Source organism: Nothoprocta perdicaria, unplaced genomic scaffold (assembly GCF_003342845.1).
Source record: "Nothoprocta perdicaria isolate Ctin4 unplaced genomic scaffold, notPer1 scaffold_342, whole genome shotgun sequence".
NCBI lineage: Eukaryota > Metazoa > Chordata > Aves > Tinamiformes > Tinamidae > Nothoprocta > Nothoprocta perdicaria.
In genome coordinates this window covers 462,529-482,181 of record NW_020455580.1, presented here as the reverse complement: position 1 = coordinate 482,181, position 19,653 = coordinate 462,529, and the positions used below count along the sequence as shown (strand labels likewise).

The following is a 19,653-nucleotide window of genomic DNA, read 5'->3' as shown; positions in this document are numbered from 1 at the left end:
CAGAAAGGGGGATTTTTTTTTCCTGGAGCCAAAAGCCATTTTTGGTGACAGGGACAGTCTATGAGCAACAGCTATAGACCTCACAGATGGGTAATAAAAACACCTCGAGCGAGAGCACGTAAGACAGGAAAGATGCAACATAAATGGGCTACAAATGCAATTCTATTTGCAATTCCATTTTTTTTTTCGCTCTCCTAGAAAGATTTCCTATCCAGCAGCTATGAAGCTACCGAAAATCAAAAGCAAAACTGCAGTCAGCCTGAAACAACGACAAGCCCTTGGGGCTGCCACTGTGAGAACAGAGCAGCAAGTTCTGCCAGGCTCCTGTTTGTTGCTGGAAAGCATCCTGCACATCAAATTTGGGAGGCAAGGAGGACAGCAAGTTTTATGGGCTGAGGAGATCCCCACGTGATGGACTGCATGGAAGGCAGGCCAAAAACCCCAACGGGAAGAGGCAGATGACTGCAAAACAGCAAAGTCAAGAGGAACATCAACATGTTGGTAGAGCTGCAGATAGATCTTTGAGGGTTTTTCTTGCTTATCTTGAAATTCTGCTAACAGCTGCATGCTAGCTGAAAGAAAAAACAAGGAAAGTCAATATAAACTAAAGCCGCAGGAAAGGATTTTAAGACAGCTTGATGATCTGGAGGTGGCGTGGACAGAGCCAGGCTGTTTAAGCACTCCCTACGACTCACAGCATCTTAAATACATTTAACCTTCCACCGGCCCGTCCTGCCGCACTGAGTTACAACCAGCAGAGCAGAACCACCCARCTCGTTTGCTGCAGCAGCCAGTGCCTAGGCGCGGGTCTTCCCAAAGCCTTCGGCTGGCCGCTGGCAAGAGACAGCATCACTACAGAACGTGGGAGTTTTACCTGCTGTGATACCACAGTAGAGCTGAAAGCCACCAAGGGTCTCAGGCACACAGCTCAGCACGGTTCAAGCAGCTCATCATATCAGAGCTGACCTCAGTTTTCAGCTGGAGTTGCAGGGCACACCATGCTGAGGCCAGCTACATCATTCCCTCAAGGGCTTTTGGAAGCATACGTTCTTTTGAACCTTCACACAACTCACTGCCTTCTTCCCCATCCAGATCTGAGCCTCTACTCAAGGCAAGCGAGCCAAGACGTGGCAGATTTGGCAGCAGAGACGCACCACTGTCTGATGCTTGAAGCACCTTGCTCACTGCGTCTTAGATGGGACAAGCAACTTGGGCAGACGACTAGGCTGAGCTCCACCACCCATTTTCTAGCTAGTGCAACACATTTCTAACATTTATAAGCCACTACGCCCCCATGCTTCCTCGCTGCTCCTCTGATTTRTGTAGGGCTTCCCCAGGGGGAATGATGGAAAGGTCACACCTGACAGCTTGAGAACACTAAGCAGCCTCCTTCTTCGCTAAAAGCCTTCTGCAACAAGCAGGAATTGAGATCAGCAAGAAACCATGAATCACGTGTTTGATAACCTCCTTATTACAGCACATGCCATGAGCAGATCCCAGGCATTAAGTTTATATATATATATATATATATATATATATATATATTTTACTGTATTGCTCTCGATTGCTACTATCCAAAAATCCAAGTGTAGTAAATATGGCATCAGACACGGCTTAAGGACCAAAAAAGAAAAAGTGCTTGGTTTTGGAAAAGAAGTGGAGAAGAACCAAGACGAGACTGTAATTTGAAGTCTGCCACATTAATATTTAAAGACTACTCGGAACACTAGGACTCTATTTCCTGCCACGATACAAACTTTTTCATAACGATTTTCCTTCCTACCTTTCCACTCACTCAGCAAGATTGCTGCCGAAAGGTACTTGCATTGAAACGAAGCTGCAGGAAGATATTTGCCTAATGGTGACTCAGTTCGATTCCAGTATTCATTTCACTAAAACACACTTCAAGACCTAGGACCAGGTATTTAATAACTGATAGGAGGTTGAAAGGGAGTTGTTGAGCTCGCTGTGCTTTAAAAAGCTCACTCAGACAGTATGCTACATGTCCAAACACTTAGGGATCAAAATCTCAATTACTGCCTTACCTCTAGTAGCATCAAAACAGAAACGTGACGGTTACAAAGCACCGGGACGCTGCTCATAAACTTCCTGTTTTCCCAATGAAGTCTCAAGTTGGGTAGCAGTAGTAAAGGATAATGCAAACAAGGGAGTGGTGYGAGCTGAGTGAGATGTACTCGTAGCCTTCAAAGAAAATGCTTCTCTCGCACTGAAAAATTTCTTTGACCTACTTGAGATGCTCTGGAGACCTCGCCAAAATAAGATCCAGAGCTGTCGGTGCAGTTTGGGAACCTTGTTTCAGATAAGAGAGACAAATATTGCAAGCAAACGCCCCTTTCCTCAAACCAACCAAGTGGACCTGATCCAGGTCTATGTGTGCTTTTGATTCATGAGGGAATTGGGACACATGTTAGAAAACAATCTGCAAACACTTGGCAGATTACTATGATTACGATGATAACTTCAAAATTAGGATACATGAAATGCTCCCTCAAGTTCTCAGCATCTCCTAATTCGTTTTATTACCTTACATCTTACCTTACACATSCTTAAGTTCAGAACCTCATGCATCCTACACTTCATGGTGACGTTAACAACTCCCTAAATGGCAATGCTCCTCATATATTTAACTGAGAGAAGGAAACCTTTCACTCTGTGTCCAGTCTGCCTCCACCAGCTGCAAAGTGAAAACATTTTTTGAGATCTGCTACTAAGCAGAAAGTTMATGGGTAATCTCCAACCCCATCTTGGTCTGATATGGAAGATGGTCTTGCATGGCCATTCACACAAGCTAGCAGTGTGACTGCAAGGTCATAATCATCTGCCATTGCTCTTTACAGTCATTAAAAATATACATTTTTTTGGCTTTTCTTCTCCCAGTCCAGATCTTTCTGGTTACCAAGAGGAGCTCCCCCAGTAAGGTTCTTATTATAGGAGAGTATTTCTACTATTTCACCATACGTCAACAGTACCTCTACATACCCATTACCAAATAGATCAGCATTTATCTGCACTTTTCCCAAACAGCACTAGACTGACCTGGTTTTAACACTCTCCGTGTTGTGAAAAATAGCAGAAAAGCTTTAAAACAAAAAAAAAAAAAAAAAAAAAAAAAAAATGAGGTCACTTTTCTCCTCTGCAGTTTAAAGCTGGTAGCAGCATCAAAGCTGTCTGCAGATTAAGGCAGGTGGGCCTATGTCACATCAGATGCCCCACACTTAGAAGGTTCCTTCCAACCTTTAAGGCTACGGGTGTCTCTTAAAAATTCAGCACTGCTTCTGTTGCACTGCTTGATCCAATAACTTATCTTCAGCTTACGGAGCTGGTTTTGTGGAGCACTTTGTAAACAGAAGCATCTTAGGGTGAGGCAAATTCGAATTGTATTTTATATGTCTAGGTTGATGGAAAGGATGAGGGATAGACAAGTTAAACTGTGACACTAATACTCATTCTYTGTGGATGTGCACAACTGTAGCACTCTGTGCTCACATAGCTCTTCTATGCAAAGGGGGTCYTTCGTCTCCCACTCATATTGGAGAGATCCAAGCAACTATCATGGAAGTTCTCCTCTGGACAAGGTTCTCAAAACTCCCTCGGACAAGTTCAATGTTTAAGGCTGGACTGCTATGAAGGAAAAAGTTAATTCTTCCAAATTAAATCAGTCAAAAAAAAAAAAAAATTAAGGCAAGTGGGTTTTGTGAGGCAAGCTGGATTTACTCATTCTTCCCCGCTCAGGTTTAAGCAGAACAGAGGTCACGAAGTGCTGAAGCAGCCATGTATGCATATTGCTATGTATGAAAATGCTCTACAGACCATAAGCTGCCAGCAAACCAGAGGATTACTGCACTTTATGAAGCGCTGCATTATGCTGGAGCAGCTAAATGAGCGGTTGCTTAAATTAAAAATCCTCTAATGAAACAGTGATCTGCACTTTCATTTATTTTTTTTAGAGCTAAGAGGAAGGAAAAAGCCTGAAAGGCAACTGCCAGCTCCGGTCTGGTCTATGTTCTGGGGCTTGGTGTAGAAGTCAGACATCCAGCCCCCTGCAACAACAACCCTGGCAGACTGTCACCCCCACTTTGGTGGCAAGAGCCCCCTGCACTCGTGCGCTCCTAGCAAGCGTGAGAGCTCCATCTTCGCGTTGCTGGAACCATCCCTGGCTTTGAAACCCAGGGTTTGAACAGCTCCTCGAAGGAAGCATCAAGTTTAGATCCTGTCTGCTTGCAAAAAGAGGCAGAGCAAGATCAGGTACCATCAGAAAGATATATTTATRGAGATGCTCGGAGGAAACAAGGGGGGAAATACCTGACAGCACTGAAGGGGCTGCAGCAGACCTGGTGTAGGACAAGAACGCTGCAGATACTCTCTTCTCCAGTGTACATGCACTACAGAAAACTTTTTTCATCCCTGAAGGATCGGGTGTTCCCACTCCATCCCTTCCTTTCAGGTGAGCAATTTGAAAAAGAAGGAAGAAAACCACCGAAGAGGTTGTTTCTCGCCAGCCAGGTGCATCTTCAAGCTCTCATCCACACCAGGCAAACTCTGGTGCGCGGATGGCACGCAGTGCGTGATGGAGACAGTTTGCATCTTCTGGTGTCATGGACCAGCACATTGCTTGTCAAGAAGGAATCAAACAGCTCAAGCTCTGCAGGAACATGCTTGGATCACGGGAAGCAACTCACTTTTGTAGGTGTATAGCAAAGCTTAACACAGACCCACTGCAATAAGTCTGTTTTATCTGTGGATAAAACCCTTTTCTGACTCAGCTACACACCAAAATGAGCACAACCACTCCTCAGGTTCCCATGTGCAAGGACAAGTCCATTCAGTGCCACCCAGAGCAGCGGAGGGTATGAAAAGTAATGACATGAGGTTCAGCTCTGGTTTCTCCTCATCCTTCCCTTGAAAGAGGCGGGCTCCAGACCCCCAGATAGAAGAAGTCCTAGGCTGGGCTTGTGACTGCTAAGGAAAATCAACTCCCTTTCTCCTGATCAACTGAGACCAAGGTGCCTCAAAAGGTGTGGGAGAAGAAAGCAACCTCCTGGCTCCCTCAGATGAGAAGGGCAGCCAAGCTCTGCAGATGCTCACACCAGCCCTTTAAGAAGGGCTTCGGACACTTCACACAGATTCTGAGGCAGAGATGTTAAATCTCCGCCTCTGAACTGACATTAAGCAGAGCTGGGCAATGGTGCTTGCTAAGGGCTGCAAGAGCAGTGCACTCTGTTTGGTATTAAGCAGTACAAAGATAATAAGATGCCCAGGACGGAGCTGCAAAGATCAAAAGCCYGCTACAAAGGCAGAAGAGCACACACTACGTCTTGGCAGCGTAAAACATGATGATAATGATGATGGTATCTTTTTATCTCCACTTATTCGCTTGCATTGCAGCCTAGGAAGCTGAACTCCAAGAACTGGACAGGTAGGCCAAGGGTGCTGCATCCCCCAGGCTCAGAGCTGCCCAACGGGAACTCTGCTGGATCCCTGTTTCCCAGCTGCTCCTCGCTGGAAAGCCCTCCGGAGAGCTGCTCCAGCAACGGGAACATGGGCAGGCAGCGATGCTCAGCTGCAGACCAGCAGCTCTGAAAAATTCAGGAGTGCCGCCGCCAAAAGCGGAGACGAGGGGTGCAGGGAAAAGGAAATGCAGGCCAGCGTGATACGTATGATTTAATGCGTGTGGCTTTTCTTTTTAATGCCTGACCTCCTCTCCCTCCTTACTTGAAGATGTTGCCTTCCGAGGCAGCCACAGGACAGAAGAGACTGCGCTGCCACCTCACAGAATTAGACATTTGGCAGGAACTCATCTGCAATATACAAAAATATTTCTCTAAATTATTTTATTTATATATCTGTCAGATGAGATATATATATATGGGGTTTTTTTGTTTGTTTGTTTGTTTTTTGGAAATTTCTTTCAAAGAGAAACCTATGCAAGACTAGCACACAGAGGAAAATCTTCCCAAGCTTCTAACGTGCTGCTTTTTGGAGTCCTGTTGCTGTCCAAGAGCCTTTAAAGGGCTGAGGAGCCTCACAACTAAGCAAACACGTTAAAGAGCAAAAGGTGCTGGAAGAGGAGGCGAGCAGTAGTCCCTGCCTGGGCCCGCAAGGGCGCTGCTAAAGCGCAGGCAAACGAATCCTCAAGAGGCAGCAGCTCCCAGGCAGCTCCTCGCGGCCATCGCCCGACCCACACTCACCTTTTCCTTTGTGCAAGGCAGGGTTTTTACTCATTTTGCTCACCTAGAAGAGTCTGTAGTACCAAGCAGGCTGGCGAAGYGAGTGGAGATCTTGATAGCTCATCTGTTCTCCAGGCTTTCGTTACCTCCAGGAATAGTTTTTATGGTCGGTAGAGCTTAGTATTTAGGGCAGTGCTGCACCAGGAGCCAGAGAGCTGCTTCCCAATCCGCTTCCTTAGGGTTAGGGAATAAGAGCTCTGAGAAGTCATGACTGCTGCTGTGCTGCACTCCTAGAGCGAGCCGTTCAAGGAAAAACAAATGAAAACCACCTCAAACCTCCCCAAACCACTATCCTATGGGTCAGCATCCTTAGTACCTATAAAGCTCTCTGTTCTGCAGCCTCTGAAATTTAAGATCTCCTTTTCCAAGGCTCCCACCAGAGAAGCCTTCCRAAACAAGTTCCAGCCCCAAAAGACCAGTCCCGGTAGCCTGTGCAATTGGAAGAAGCCCCGAAGGACGTGCAGACAGAGCAAAATACCTGCTGGCAAAGGGGGTCGGAAGATGCTCAGGAGCTCTGTGGCCGTGCTGYGGGTGGCTCAGCCCCTTGCCTTTTCACCAAGCGAAGGTCACCACCGCCGCAGCTGCGCTGGTAGCGCCGCGGCGGCCTCCTCCCAGGGCAAGGTGCAGCCTGGGTTCCTGGTTCCATCCCGTGCCCACGAGCGGCCGGCATCGGCTGCACCTACACAAACACCGTCCGCTCCATAAAGCCCTGCACTTCCTCGGCGGAGTAATTGCACATAATGACACCAAGATAAACAGTCAGGCAGTTGCATATGCTCACAGAAAGTAAATATTTGCACCTAGTTACTTCCTCAATACGGCAAGGAAATAACCCAAGTCACTAGTCCGCAACGGAGCCCCAAGCAAGGGCCAGAGAACMAGCTGGATAACTAAAAAAGGCTTTTTAAAAACATTTGATGGTTACCTTGCCCTTTTGGTTGGTTGGTTGGCGATTTTTTAAGTCTAGAGCATGCAGGTTGGCAATGGTGTAAGASCCTTCAATGACAGAAGGGTATTTCAGCTCTTTCCATGTTTATTAGCAAGCGTCACCCCGTGACCGTCAATGCTGTTCTGTTCCCGTGCCTCACATGACCTCTTTTACAACGCCACTTCCACGGGCTGTCAGGACACGGTTTGCACGCTACAGTGAATAGCGAGCACGGCATCAGGAGAGGTAASATCTCCAGGCTTACGAGCCCGACCTCAAACAGCTCAGCACACTGCTACACATCTGCACAGCACGGAGAGGTTAAGACTAAGCGAGGGATATTCTCAGGCTTCGTGCAAAGTCAGCCTTGACACGAGCTCGGGCAACTGCCTTTGACTGCACTCGTCCAACGCAGAGCGTTTGCCTTCACGTGCCATCAGGTTTGTGAAGCTTCTCCCCTTGTCTTAAGGACACAGTGCCTGTACAGCTTGCAGAGGGTTAACTAGGAGACGGCACCGTCCTTGCCAGCCCGCTTTGCCACCCCAAAGGCGGGTTCACAAGCCAGGCTGCAAAGTCCAGGCTGCTCTCCCAGGCATCATGCTGTCCTTCCTCCAAAGGTGAATGCCCATTGAGAAGTTGTAATGCCATATTCTATGCTTAATGTCACGCAGCCCATAGTGACGGAAAGCAAGTTTTTCCACCCGCACACTGATGGTGCAAGACACACGGAGGGAGGAGATCGACTATTCAGACAGCCCTCTGCCTTCGTGAGAAGAGAACACCAATAGCTAGAGATATCACGGGCTTCTTGTCCTTTTGGCCACATTTTTCAAATTTAAGCTCTTCAACCGCAGAAGAGAATCTCCACTAAAGTGACTGAACGCTGAAAACAAGCAGACCAGACTCCCGCGGGCTCCGCTGCTTCCCACGGAGCCGAGCCGCGCTGCATGAGAAGGGACGGCACCGCGTGCCCACGCACGGCACGTTGGTTTCGGGCGATGCCTGGCACGGGAGCACGCCGCGCTGCCACCATCCTTCCGCCTGTTTATTGGAGAGCAACACCAGCTTAAGACAACCCCGCTTGCGTGCGCTGGCTCAAATGCCGCTCTTAATAAAGACCGAGCTCAGAAGAAGGAAGACAGGCTACTTCTGGAAATATGATTAGAAAAGTGAGCATCTTCTCATATAGACATGAAGGACCYGGTGCAAACATTGTACACAGCTCTGCTAAAAGGACAATATATGAAAAGAGACAGCCAAGCCCTTCTGTCTCTTGCACAAACCTGTCATTAGTTCTCAGCCAGCTCAAAGCACAGCATCTCCTCCAGCTTTTCTCACATCACTCCAACCTATTATGTGGCTTGATGCCTTTAATTTAAGATTCATGTTCCTGCAATTAGGTACAAAGTACAGTTCTTTTTGTGAAAAGCTCTAATTACGTTTGCCTGTTTGGTTTTCAATGATTAATTTCTATCTGAATAGAAAAATGCCTGCAATGACACCCCAAGAAATAAAGTTAAGGACACCCAAGGTTTGGTACATCAGCATGGGAATTTAGCCAAAAGGATTCCTCAGTTTCCAAGAGAGGTAATTTTACAAGGCGTCTTGTCCTCTTACCCTGCTGCTCGGGACTTTGCACAGTCCACGGCCTGGCTCTTCTGTTTGCTGTAAACTGGAGACATGCCTACGTAAAGGGGATATTATGCCAAAACAAACAAATCTTCCACCCACTTCTGCTCCTGCAATCTATTAGGAAGGAAAGGCAAGGCACACACCATTAAAATCTATAAATACCAGCCAGTATGAACGAGGGTGAAGCTAAGTCCTGCACAGTTAGCAAAAAGACCAACATTTTGCTCCATTTCCTAAAGGAAYTGGGCTTCTGTGTTGGCATTACGTGTCTGTTCTCCCGTCTTGCAAAGCCCTGAAGCTGCTCCCACAGCTCAATCCCATTTGTCGAAAGTTTCAAAGCTTAAATACCTCAAATTCACAATAAAGCCAGACGAAAAGACACCCTCACGCTCTCACCGAAGGAAATGAGGAGGTACAAGCTCAACTACGCAACGAAACCCCAATGAGCCACACAGGAGAGAAGCGTCACTCATTAGATACYGCATCACCTATTAGACACTGGATTATACAATCATCAAAACTAGGATTTAGAACTTCCATGATGTACCCCAGGATGGCCTAATGGGTACAGCTGACCTCTAAAAGCATATGGCACAAGCTAGCTTGGCTGTTAGGTTTTCATATATGAAAACCAATAACATAGCAAGGAACCTTGTGGGGCCACCAATATAACTAGTGAGAGTGACAATCAGGCAGGTATTTTAAGCTGGCCAGTAAGTGCGTAAGAAAGTTTAAGGAAGAGTAGAAACATGAAACGATAGAGGACTTAAAAAAAAATGAGGAAATACCACCAATTTTAGGATAAAAGACTTAAACAAGCAAACTAAAAGCAGGAAGACGGGGCATTTTTGACTAATGAGAGTCATTCCTCAGGAACAAGACTGTTAGTCATAACAGAGCAAGCAGGATTATATCCTCAGGGAAACCTGAGGAGCATTTTGATGGTCAAAGCAGCTACCCCGTGCAAAGCTCTGCCTAGAAAGGCCCCGTGATCCTTTGATGCCCAAGCAGGAGCAACCACATAAACAGGCGGAAACCCCAAGTGTACATCGGAAGAGCTCTGTGCCGCTCTCTTTCCCACTCCCTAATGCTTCAAGCTACGACACTGCAGGGAGAAGCGTAAAGACGACTCGAGAAGCAGAGCAAGGTCCTGTGTGAAGGAAGCACCAAGAGAACACGGTGTAAAGAGATAAAACGACAATTTTTGGCTCCTGGACTTAGAGAATTTGGATCTCTGTCATGGGGAGAAACTGAGGCCGACCTAGCCTAGAAGTAAGGCAGACACAGCCACGAGACGAAGCTACTGGTTCCCTTGGAGCTGGAGGAAAAAAGTGGATATATTTTGGAAAAATACTTGGGCTATAAGGCATGCCTGCCTTGGAACATAAGCTTGATTTTTAAGCTGGAAATTAAAACTAGATGATCCCAAGCCATTTCCCGTTTCAGCACTGGCCTGCAAGGCTTTCGTGCCAGTTTGATACTTCGCTCCTCAAAGCTCCACCCTGTGAAGTCAAGAACATCGGCCCTGAGCAACTCGCAATCACTCCAGCTTCCCATGCTGCTATGAAGCAGAAACCACGAGGGCTCTAGAAAGCTACTTGTTCCAACCCTTCCTGCTCTAAATGAGCATGTGGCTTGTCTTTTGACATTAAGAAGAGATGCAAACAGGTATTGGCAGAGCTTTCTACACGAGGAAAGCACGTGCAGGTCACAATATCACTTTGCCCTGCAGCACGTGGCCTTTGACTAGTTACTGGCAGGTTTCTTCACATAGAGCTTCATAAGCAGCATTTTTGTTGAACCTAAGATGGAGAAAACACCTTATTGCTGCCCGTTGGCTCTAAGATCATGATCTAAAACGCTAAAGGGTATTCATTTGCCCTCCCCTCCTGTCCCCTGCCATTATGTAATGRCCATTAGGACTGTCACAGATCTACTGTGCTATTTTGGGCTGGGGACATGATGGAAGCCGCAAGTCCTCCTGCAAAAAAAAGAAAAATTAAAGCATTAAGCATTATATCCTATCCCATCCCCAAATATTCAGTTTCTGGGGAGCAGCTCTGCAGAGAGGGACATGGGTGTCATGGTGGATGACAAGCTGACCATGAGGYAGCAGCGTGACTGGATGAACTCCAGAGGTCCCTTCCARCCCTAAGGGTTCTATGATTCTACGAGTTCAAACAACCACCCAGAAGCTCAGTGTTGAAGCTGCCTGCTTAGGCGTCGCCTTTAAACTCCCTTTTCAAAATAACCAGTGTCATTACAGTATCTATTCCCGTTTATCCAAAGGGCACAGCCTTGGGGAAGCCGATAAAAGCAGCGCAGTGCTCCCGCCGGCAGCGCGGCTCTGCCACGTGGGAACAAGGTGGCTACAGACCCTTTCGGAACGAGCAGGACAGCCTGTTTCGAYAGTGTTTGTACAGAAGGCCCACTATGTGCCTGCAGATCACACACTTTTTTTTTTTWWAAAAAAAGTCTTCCTTTGTGCTTTGAAACCTAGAAATTATTGCACTTTCAGCTGCAAAGTATCACTTTGAATCACCGAATGCAAGTGCAGAGGCAAAGCCAGTCACAGCTTTCGCTTGCTCAGTCAAACCACGAGAAACTGCAGCCGGCAGCGGGGTTTATAAGAAGAAACTCAGGCAGCAGAAGTGCGGGTGCAATCAGCACATGGCAAAAAAAACACACTGAGAGGGGAGCAAAAAGGTCCACGTGGACAATATCCCATCTGCAGTGGCCAGCAGCGGATTTCTAGCCAAGACCACGGAGCACAGCAAAGAGGAGAGCAGCCAGGGACAYACACTGTGTTCAGTGACCCAAGGTGGTATCACCATATACAAAAGACCTGCACTGATCTTTTTTCTCCTCCCCGCCTTGTATGAACTTGTCCCATTTGTTTCCAAATCTGTGTAAACTTCTGGTGTACACRGAGCTGACAACCATCCCTCTGCCCAAACTGCCTCAGGATTACTGGACGAAACCGCGCGGGGAGATAAGGCGGCTCAATAAAATGGAGAGAAGGCAAAGACCCATTTAAAGGAGGGATTGATCATTGYCTGGACGTGTCTGCAAAGTCTAACCAGATGTCAAACAGCTGCCATAACCCCCCGGAGAGCGTCGCTTCATTAGCTTCATTRGTCACTTTGCTCTTTAGCAAAGTGACTTATCACAACATTGCAAATCCCTGCTGCTGCTGGAGGCAGAGGAGGACGACAGCAAGTCTGTGTTCACCAGCAGAAACTGCTTGTGGTTACCCGTCAGACAGCAGGACAGTGCCCACCTGAAGCTTATCTGCTCCTCTTCCGTGGGGTACATGCAAACGTGGCAGAGCACAAGCCGGGACCTCTCACACCAAAGGAAATTAGGGAAATTTTATTTCCCCAAAGGAAACGAGATGTCAGATGCCCAGGAAGCGTTCTTCCAAACAGAGTGCTCCACTACCAACGTGCAACTTAGCGACTTTTATTATAGATACTTTTTTAGAGGTCAGTTGTTCTGTAAAGCAGCTTGCCCAACTTACAYGACAGTAGCTCAGATACACAACATGCTTAATACTCAATAAGCTCCAAGTGCTGAAGCTCTGCAAGAACAAAAAAATAAAAAAAGCAAATAAAAAAGAGGAGTGAAGCAATGGAGCCTTTGCCTCCAGGTTTCTCATGGCCCAAGAGAAACAAACAGCAAGATAACCTTGCTCAGACAGCCATTGGTTTATCCCAGAAATGTTTTTGATCCCGTTTTCACATTGGCCCTAACTTCAGGTAAATCCCCCAGTGGCTCCACAAAGACTCTGGAGCATCTGAGGAGTCTGGAAAGCTGCTTCCGAAACATCTCAGCCCGGCTCAGACTCCTCCACCCCATCCCCAGGGAGGCCACGGCCCATGGTTAGTCTAGACTTGAGCAGCATTAGCACTCCAGCTGCCAGACAGAAACAGGTTAAAAAATCTGAAATTAAGCACAGACAGGGCCACTCCAACCCAAAGATACCTCCCCAGAGCCAGCAGCCATAGGCAAGGTTCACCCGCTAGGAGCTTGCGGGCAACACCCTACACGGGAGGTACAAAACGGCTTCCAACACTGCAGCACGTCTCCCCTCAGCACCCTACACCCACAGGAGCCCACACCAGACCTGGCATTTCTTGAGCACCAAGAAGCAGAGAGCCMCGGCGCTCCTGAGGCTGCTGCTGGGGTTAGGAGGAAGGCTTTAGGAGCCAGTGTTGCCAAAACCAGCCAAATCAGAGCCAAGCCGGGCTGCAGAGCTCCCAGGCATCTCCTCCTGGCCTTGCCTGCTCCTAGTGCTCTCCTCTGGCAGGGTCCTCAGTGCACAGCAGCTGAGGTCTAAGATGGACTTCAGCTGTCCCTTCTAGCTGCACGTGACAAGAGCAAGTTAGAAAAAAAGAGTAGCCCTTAGGCTATCAGGAAAAAGAAAAAAAAAAAAAAGTCACATGCATGCCCAGGACACATCAGAGAAGTTTTAAAGATGGCTTAACCAATTTAACTAGCCTGAAAGGCATGTTCCTACTCCTCTATCCATCAAACGCTCCCAGACTCCATTCGAGTGTCTCTGCAACTCATCCCACCTCCCAGCAAGCCAACTCACCTCAGTAATCAGCTTTCTGTTGGTTCCCCAGCTGAATCCTTACTGAGGGGATAAGGAAAGTCCCGGAGCCAGTGAAAGGAAAGCGAAGGTGGATGGTAGCACCCCTCGCAGCAGCAAGTTGTCACATACTGCAGCTCCGTGCGATCAACGGCCAAGAACGTTGCAGACAATCGGGCATTTATGATTCTTCTAAGAACTCAGGGCAAATGAGTGTTCAGCAGCCGCATCTCCCACCCTCATGTGCTTTTCAAGCACTAGAACACAGTGCAACCTCCATCCTCCACCCCGCCGGGGGGAAAGCAGGATAGGAAACACTTGATTCCAAAACTGGCAGCTATTTGGCAAGCCAAATACTTCAGTATCATAAAGAAAGAGCTATCTAGAATAGGCTTAAAGAAGAAGCAAATGCAACTTACCGTGCAAGGAGGACAGCAGATGACTACAGGGAGATCCAGTAAGCAGCCAATGAGTGCATGAGTCATGAGCACATTTTAGCAAGACCTTACTCTAACTATCACCACGCACTTGGAAAATTACTTAAAGCAGGACTGTGACACAAGGGAGAAGAGCTGCAGGTACCTCCTCAAATACAAGCCTCACATCTTGCTGGGAAATAGGAGGGAGGTAGCTCCAGTCTCCTCGAGCTGTGGCATGATTTTGTGGCAGGCATGGAGAACTTCTGGAAAAGCACTAAAAGAAGGCTGGCATGACTTGAGATGGAGACAACCTGGGCATCTRCACTGGGCCCCAAGGTGCTTTCAGTACGAGGTGTTATTTCCAGGCCACCTATCTCCTGRACAGGCGGACACCCTGAGCTCTGACAGCTCGCAGGCATTTGCAGAGCTGTGCCTCTTTCCTCAGTGTAACGTGTCAAGTAGGAACCTGTCCCCCAGTCAGGGGCCACTAAAAGTAATTCCTAAAGACCTTCTGTACTGCTTTTAATGCATTTGGATTCCCAAAGAACTGTTGCATCTTACTGCACTGAGCACCCTGTTCCTGCTTCTGGACATCACGTTAGCAGCTGCTTGTTCTTCAAGCTTAAGGTCAGGCTGTGCCTCAAGGCAAAAGGAGACTCTTCCAGCTGGCTTGGTCCTCCTGTACACACACCTCCAAATCACAACCGCACAACAAGGGAAGTGCTGCAGGATCCGGGGGAAGGGAAGCAGTGCAGCTTACTGTGTCCGATTTATCTGGACACAGAGCATGCTGAGGAAGTGGGGGACAGTCACCAATGCAGCCRGTGGCCCAGCCATGGTCTGCACGCCACCAGCAGTGCTCAGAAGGTGCCTGCTCTACAACACACACACAAGGCTCTCTTCTCTCGGTCACCTGTGGAGACAGCAGTTGACTTCCACAGAACATTAAATAAGCAGAATGAGCCCAGCAAAAAACCAAGACCACAAAGACCTACGGTTAGGCAAAAGCCTAGATGACAACCAGAATTCACAGCAGGACCAGTGTGGCAGCACATCCAGACAGATTTGGCCCACACAGTGCTCATTGCCCAAATAATGCAAATCCCCCGAGACAGCTTGATTTTTTTTCCCTCCCAGAACAGTACAATTATGGAAACGTTCAAAAAGAATAAAATAAAAAACTATGGAGACAGTCTCACGGCGTACAACAAAAAAATAAGGATCCACGGTTCTTCTAACGAAACTGCAAACGTGCACTGGGTTTTTAGTGAGTAAATGGAAATCATGCTGACATGCAATTGTTCCACCCCCGGGTTCGCCTTCACACATTTCTCATGGGTCAATTTTAAAGAATCGAGTCTTGTTCAGCTAAACATCTGGTGGCTGTTGCTAGAGGAAACAGACTATCTGCAACATTCGAGCCGAAATAATGAGTTACATAAAAGCAGGCGGCATAAGCAAGAACAAGTGTTTTGCCAGCACATGCATCTCAAGCATTGCATGAAATACTACGCTTAATTTGAGGGTTCGAATACAACATTACTGGCTGCAATGCACATAGATGAACCTCAGAGATCCAAATTCTTTAAGTCCATGAAAATAAAACCATGCTCTGCTATAATCAATGCGCTATAGCCAGGAGTTGTCGTAAACATTTTTTGGAAACAGCTCTGCTAGAGAAAGGGGAATTACAGGTTAAAAGGAGCCCGGGGTTCAGCTCTGGGCATCTTCAGATTTATACCAAGTCAGCATGAGTTGAGAAGCTATTGCAAGACGTATTTTTGTCATTTACACATTTGTTAGGAAGGGCCTTAAGCCAAGCAGGTAATTTTTCTCAATAATACAGAGCATCTTTTCAGTCCCTGTCCTYTTTTCCTTGGGATTTATCAGGACTTGAGTCCAATGCCCAAAAGATAAAGATGCACAGCACTGCACTAGAGGCCCCATTCTGTGAGAAGAGCTGGTGGCTGAGAAGAAGCTCTGAGGACATCACCTTCTGAAGCCCAAAGACCACCCCAGAAGTCTTGCAAGATTACAGGTCTCTTCTATGGGTGTTACAGACCACGAAGCCTCCCATGAAGAGGCGCAGCATTCCTGAGAACATCTTAAGCAGCGTAACAGTAATATACTGGAAATTGCACTTCACAGTATGTACTTTTTCTACAAATAGATAGCACTGCTCTTTGAGGAGAGCTTGAGCACTTAAATAATCCAGAAGCCTGATGGATGACTAATACAACCAGAGAGCTTCGAGCACAGGAGGATATTTTCAGTAGCACTCACTCATCAGGACCGATCGCAACATGGAGCTGGTGAACAGCAGAGGCACCCAAGGTTTTCACTGCCGTCTCCTTTTATGTTTTTCTCTCCAAAAACTCACTAAGACTTTGGTTGCAACTTCCTCCAGCAATCCACAGGAGGGAGAAGCCCACTCTTCAACCATCTCCCCATCTCCAAYTGCTTTGGTGGCACAGCTATCTTCTACATGTCACTGATGGAGCAGGTCTATCTCATATCASCATGCACTGAATCTATGGCCATTTTGTAGAAATACTCCAAAACAGCATTTATTGAGCACAGTAAAGATATATCCTATGAGCAACTAAGACAGATTTTTATTTTCAGCTTCAGGTAGCAGGCAGTAAAGTGTCCTGCATACCCTGCAGTCAAACACCTTCACCTAGGGTGTTACTCCCTTTGCTCTGAGTTCTGCAAATAAAGTTTTCCAATATCTTTCATTTTTAGTTTTCTGCTTATTTCGTAACAAAGATAAAGCACTTCTAGAGAAGCTTCAATTCCTCACGAAAGACTTTGGACTCTCCCCTAGTTTCTGTTCTATCCAACTTGAATAACATCCCTATTTGAGRCACAAAGCACTCGCAGTCATTCTTGCAGTTACCTGGTTTCCAGTTCTCAGCACAAGCGTTTCTACAGCTAAAGCTAGGGAAATTCCATAAGGAAATACAATTTACATTAAGTTTCCAGGCAAACTGTTTTGTTTTTCACCAGAAATAAAGCAAAACCAATATAGAACTGACAAAATGAATAATAGAAACATGGAATAAAAACTGAACAGCTTTCATTCAGATCTCTAAGCATTCTCTCACAGGCTTGAAGGATACTCTGTACTCTGGGTAGCTGCTCTTGAATTTTATAGCACTCCCCTTATACTTTATATGTGTGTATTATACATGTATACTTCATATGTGTATATACACACACACACACATATATACATACCTACACACACACACATTTTTAAAAGCAATGAAGATGGGAGTTGCATGCTAAGACCTTTCGGAATCTCAAGGCAAATTCTACTCACCATATGTTTCGTAATTCACTTGTCTCTATTATTCGAAATCACAGCGTAAGCGAGTACGGGGCTATGGGAGCAGTACAGCAGCTAGCCAGTCATACCTGTAGCAATTTAAGAGAAAAAAAAAAGGAAAGAAAAAAAAATCAGACATTTTAGAAAGTCTAAGTGCAGCAGCTTCCAATCTTGCTTTACACTTTCGGGAGCCAAACACCCCTTCCTATAGAAAAGTCCAAGATTGCAGCTTACTCCAAATCAGGACATGAGTTTTCACGCAAAAGACGATCGTGTTTTCTGAACATCCGGATGTTTCYGACTGCTCTGTGCTTCTGGGTTATGTTTTCAGGAAGCTGCTTCCTCACCCTGGCAAACAGGTTCGCAAACCTGAACTCCCAAGTGCAGCGAGCCCTGCGCAGACTACATCTCCTGTGATGCTCCAGGCCCTTTGGTCAGAAGAGAGCTCATTGGGGTGGTTTGTGTTTGTTCCTTTTCTCCCTGGTCCTCAAATAATATTTTGTAGGGCAGGACAGCGGGTAAACCCCAGTTCCTAACAAGGAGTGCTCCATAACACAAGACTAAACCTGACAACAAGGCTAAACCAAAATGAAACCATTCCAAGTGTTTCTGGAAAGCAACCATGCCCTGCACAGCTAGATACTGGTTGCTTCATTTCCCATTCAATACTTTGTCATCAAACTCTCTTTGGAGAAGAATGGACTGTTCAAACCAAAACAAATTAAAAAACAAGCAGATTCGAGACTTGAAGAGCCCTAGCAGCCATCTAAAGACAGGTTTATGTGACACACCAAAATACCAAGTCAGACTCTAATGTGTTCTAAGGAGCCTGSGATCTGGAGTACCAAAGGGCATTCAAAGCCTATCCCTAAGCTAGAGCTTTTCTTCTTAACTTCCAAATGTTTTACAACAGAAGTAAAAATTTGAGGGCCCATATGGTTACCCATATGAGGGCTACCACTGGTTCCATAAGCACATGATGAGGAACACAGCCCTGTGCTCTACATCATCAAGAACAGTATCTTGCYGCTTTCTCCAACAGCAAGTACAAGACACATCGAAATTACGATCCCCAAGAGCCACCACTTTGACCGAAGCGCACAGGAATCTAGGTCTACCATTGCCCTGTAGTTTTATAATCTTCTTGTCAGGCCAGTCCAAGTCGCATACGCTCTCTCCGCGTYCCTGGTGATTCCTTCCCTTGAGAAGCTATGGGCTTGCTCAACCGCATCGTAAGAGCCTTCAAAAAGGCTCTTCAAAAACAAGCTCACAGCAGCCATCGTTATTAATCCTTGACTTTAACTACGCAGAACCAACCCATGAGTGAAGCCAGGTGCTGGGCTAAGGAAAACACATCACTTGAGGCTTCAGCTCGTAAGGTTAAGCGACATTCATCCCTCCAAAATAGAAACACTGAATATAGTCCCCTGCATCAGGCTTCTTTTACAGCATTAAAGAAAACCTCAGAGTTTGTCATCAAGCAAAATTGGATTATTTGACCCGGTCAAAGCAAGAAAGAACCAGCCAAACTCGCACCCAGCTAAACCACAGAGGACACGCGAGCAGCTACAGTCACCTTCTCGATGACTTGACCATGCAGTCCCAACAGTGCCCCTGGGCAAGGAATGGAAGGACCATCCCACCAACTTGACACGTCGCCTACCTAAACGCTGAACACCTTTTAACCTGGAGAAGGTTGCTCTTTTTTCCACCTTAATCACACCCCAACGCCGCAGTTTGGGAGAGTGGGGGGGAAGTACTGCAGAGAAATGCCGTTTTGGGATCTTTGGGCAAAAACGACCTCCGTTAATATAAATAACAGCCTCCAAGAAGTACTGGCACCTGCAAACACAGCAGCTAAGCGGAAGAATCTATTTATAATATGCTCTAAATTACAATTATTTACTTAAGGAATAAAAAGCAAATAAATCATCTCGAGCTCTGCTAGGGTTAAGGCCCGATGCCAGGAATTGCACATTGTTCACGTTCTGCTGGAGGACRAGAACACAAGCGCATTATGGACGAGTCAAGGTGCAACTTAATCCACGCTCTGGGTCAGTCCCTGCGACTTCCTGCTAGCAGGGCCAAGCTACAAAACTCCATTTGTGCCTGGGAAAACCAACCTGCCCAGAGACCTTTCAACCCGCAGCAAACAGGACTCCTCCCATGTTCCCATAACAGCAAGTTCTCAGGTGGGACTCTCAGTCTCAAGAGAGCACTGGAGGTTCAAAGGATGAGGAGCTCCCTCACCTTCTGTCCCAGTCCGACACCAAAGGCACTGGGCTCATCCAGAAGCCCTGTGTGCTACCGAGATCTCTCAAGCCAAGCGTGAGGGACCTCACAGTAACAAGAAGGTCTTGGCTCACAATTGCTGCACACATCAGAGGAGCAAGCTAGATGAGAAGCCAGAAACCTTACTCAGCTGCTAATACGGCATGAAACAGAAAGCCAACCCTTGTAGCAATGGCCAAGGAGCACGGATAAGTAGGCAACCAGGTCGC

At 46.8% G+C, this 19,653-nt stretch overlaps 1 protein-coding gene across 4 annotated transcripts in view; it reads right to left on the bottom strand.

Annotated features, from left to right (window-relative positions):
- The window catches only part of CSNK1G1 (casein kinase 1 gamma 1), a 75,330-nt gene extending 58,089 nt beyond the window's left edge, over positions 1–17,241 (bottom strand). For all 4 annotated transcript variants that reach the window (XM_026043936.1, XM_026043937.1, XM_026043938.1 and 1 more), the window contains exon 1: positions 17,147–17,241. The gene's annotated coding sequence lies outside the window, so the exon portion shown is untranslated. The remainder of the gene's footprint in view (positions 1–17,146) is intronic.
- Between the last annotated feature and the right edge of the window lie 2,412 nt (positions 17,242–19,653).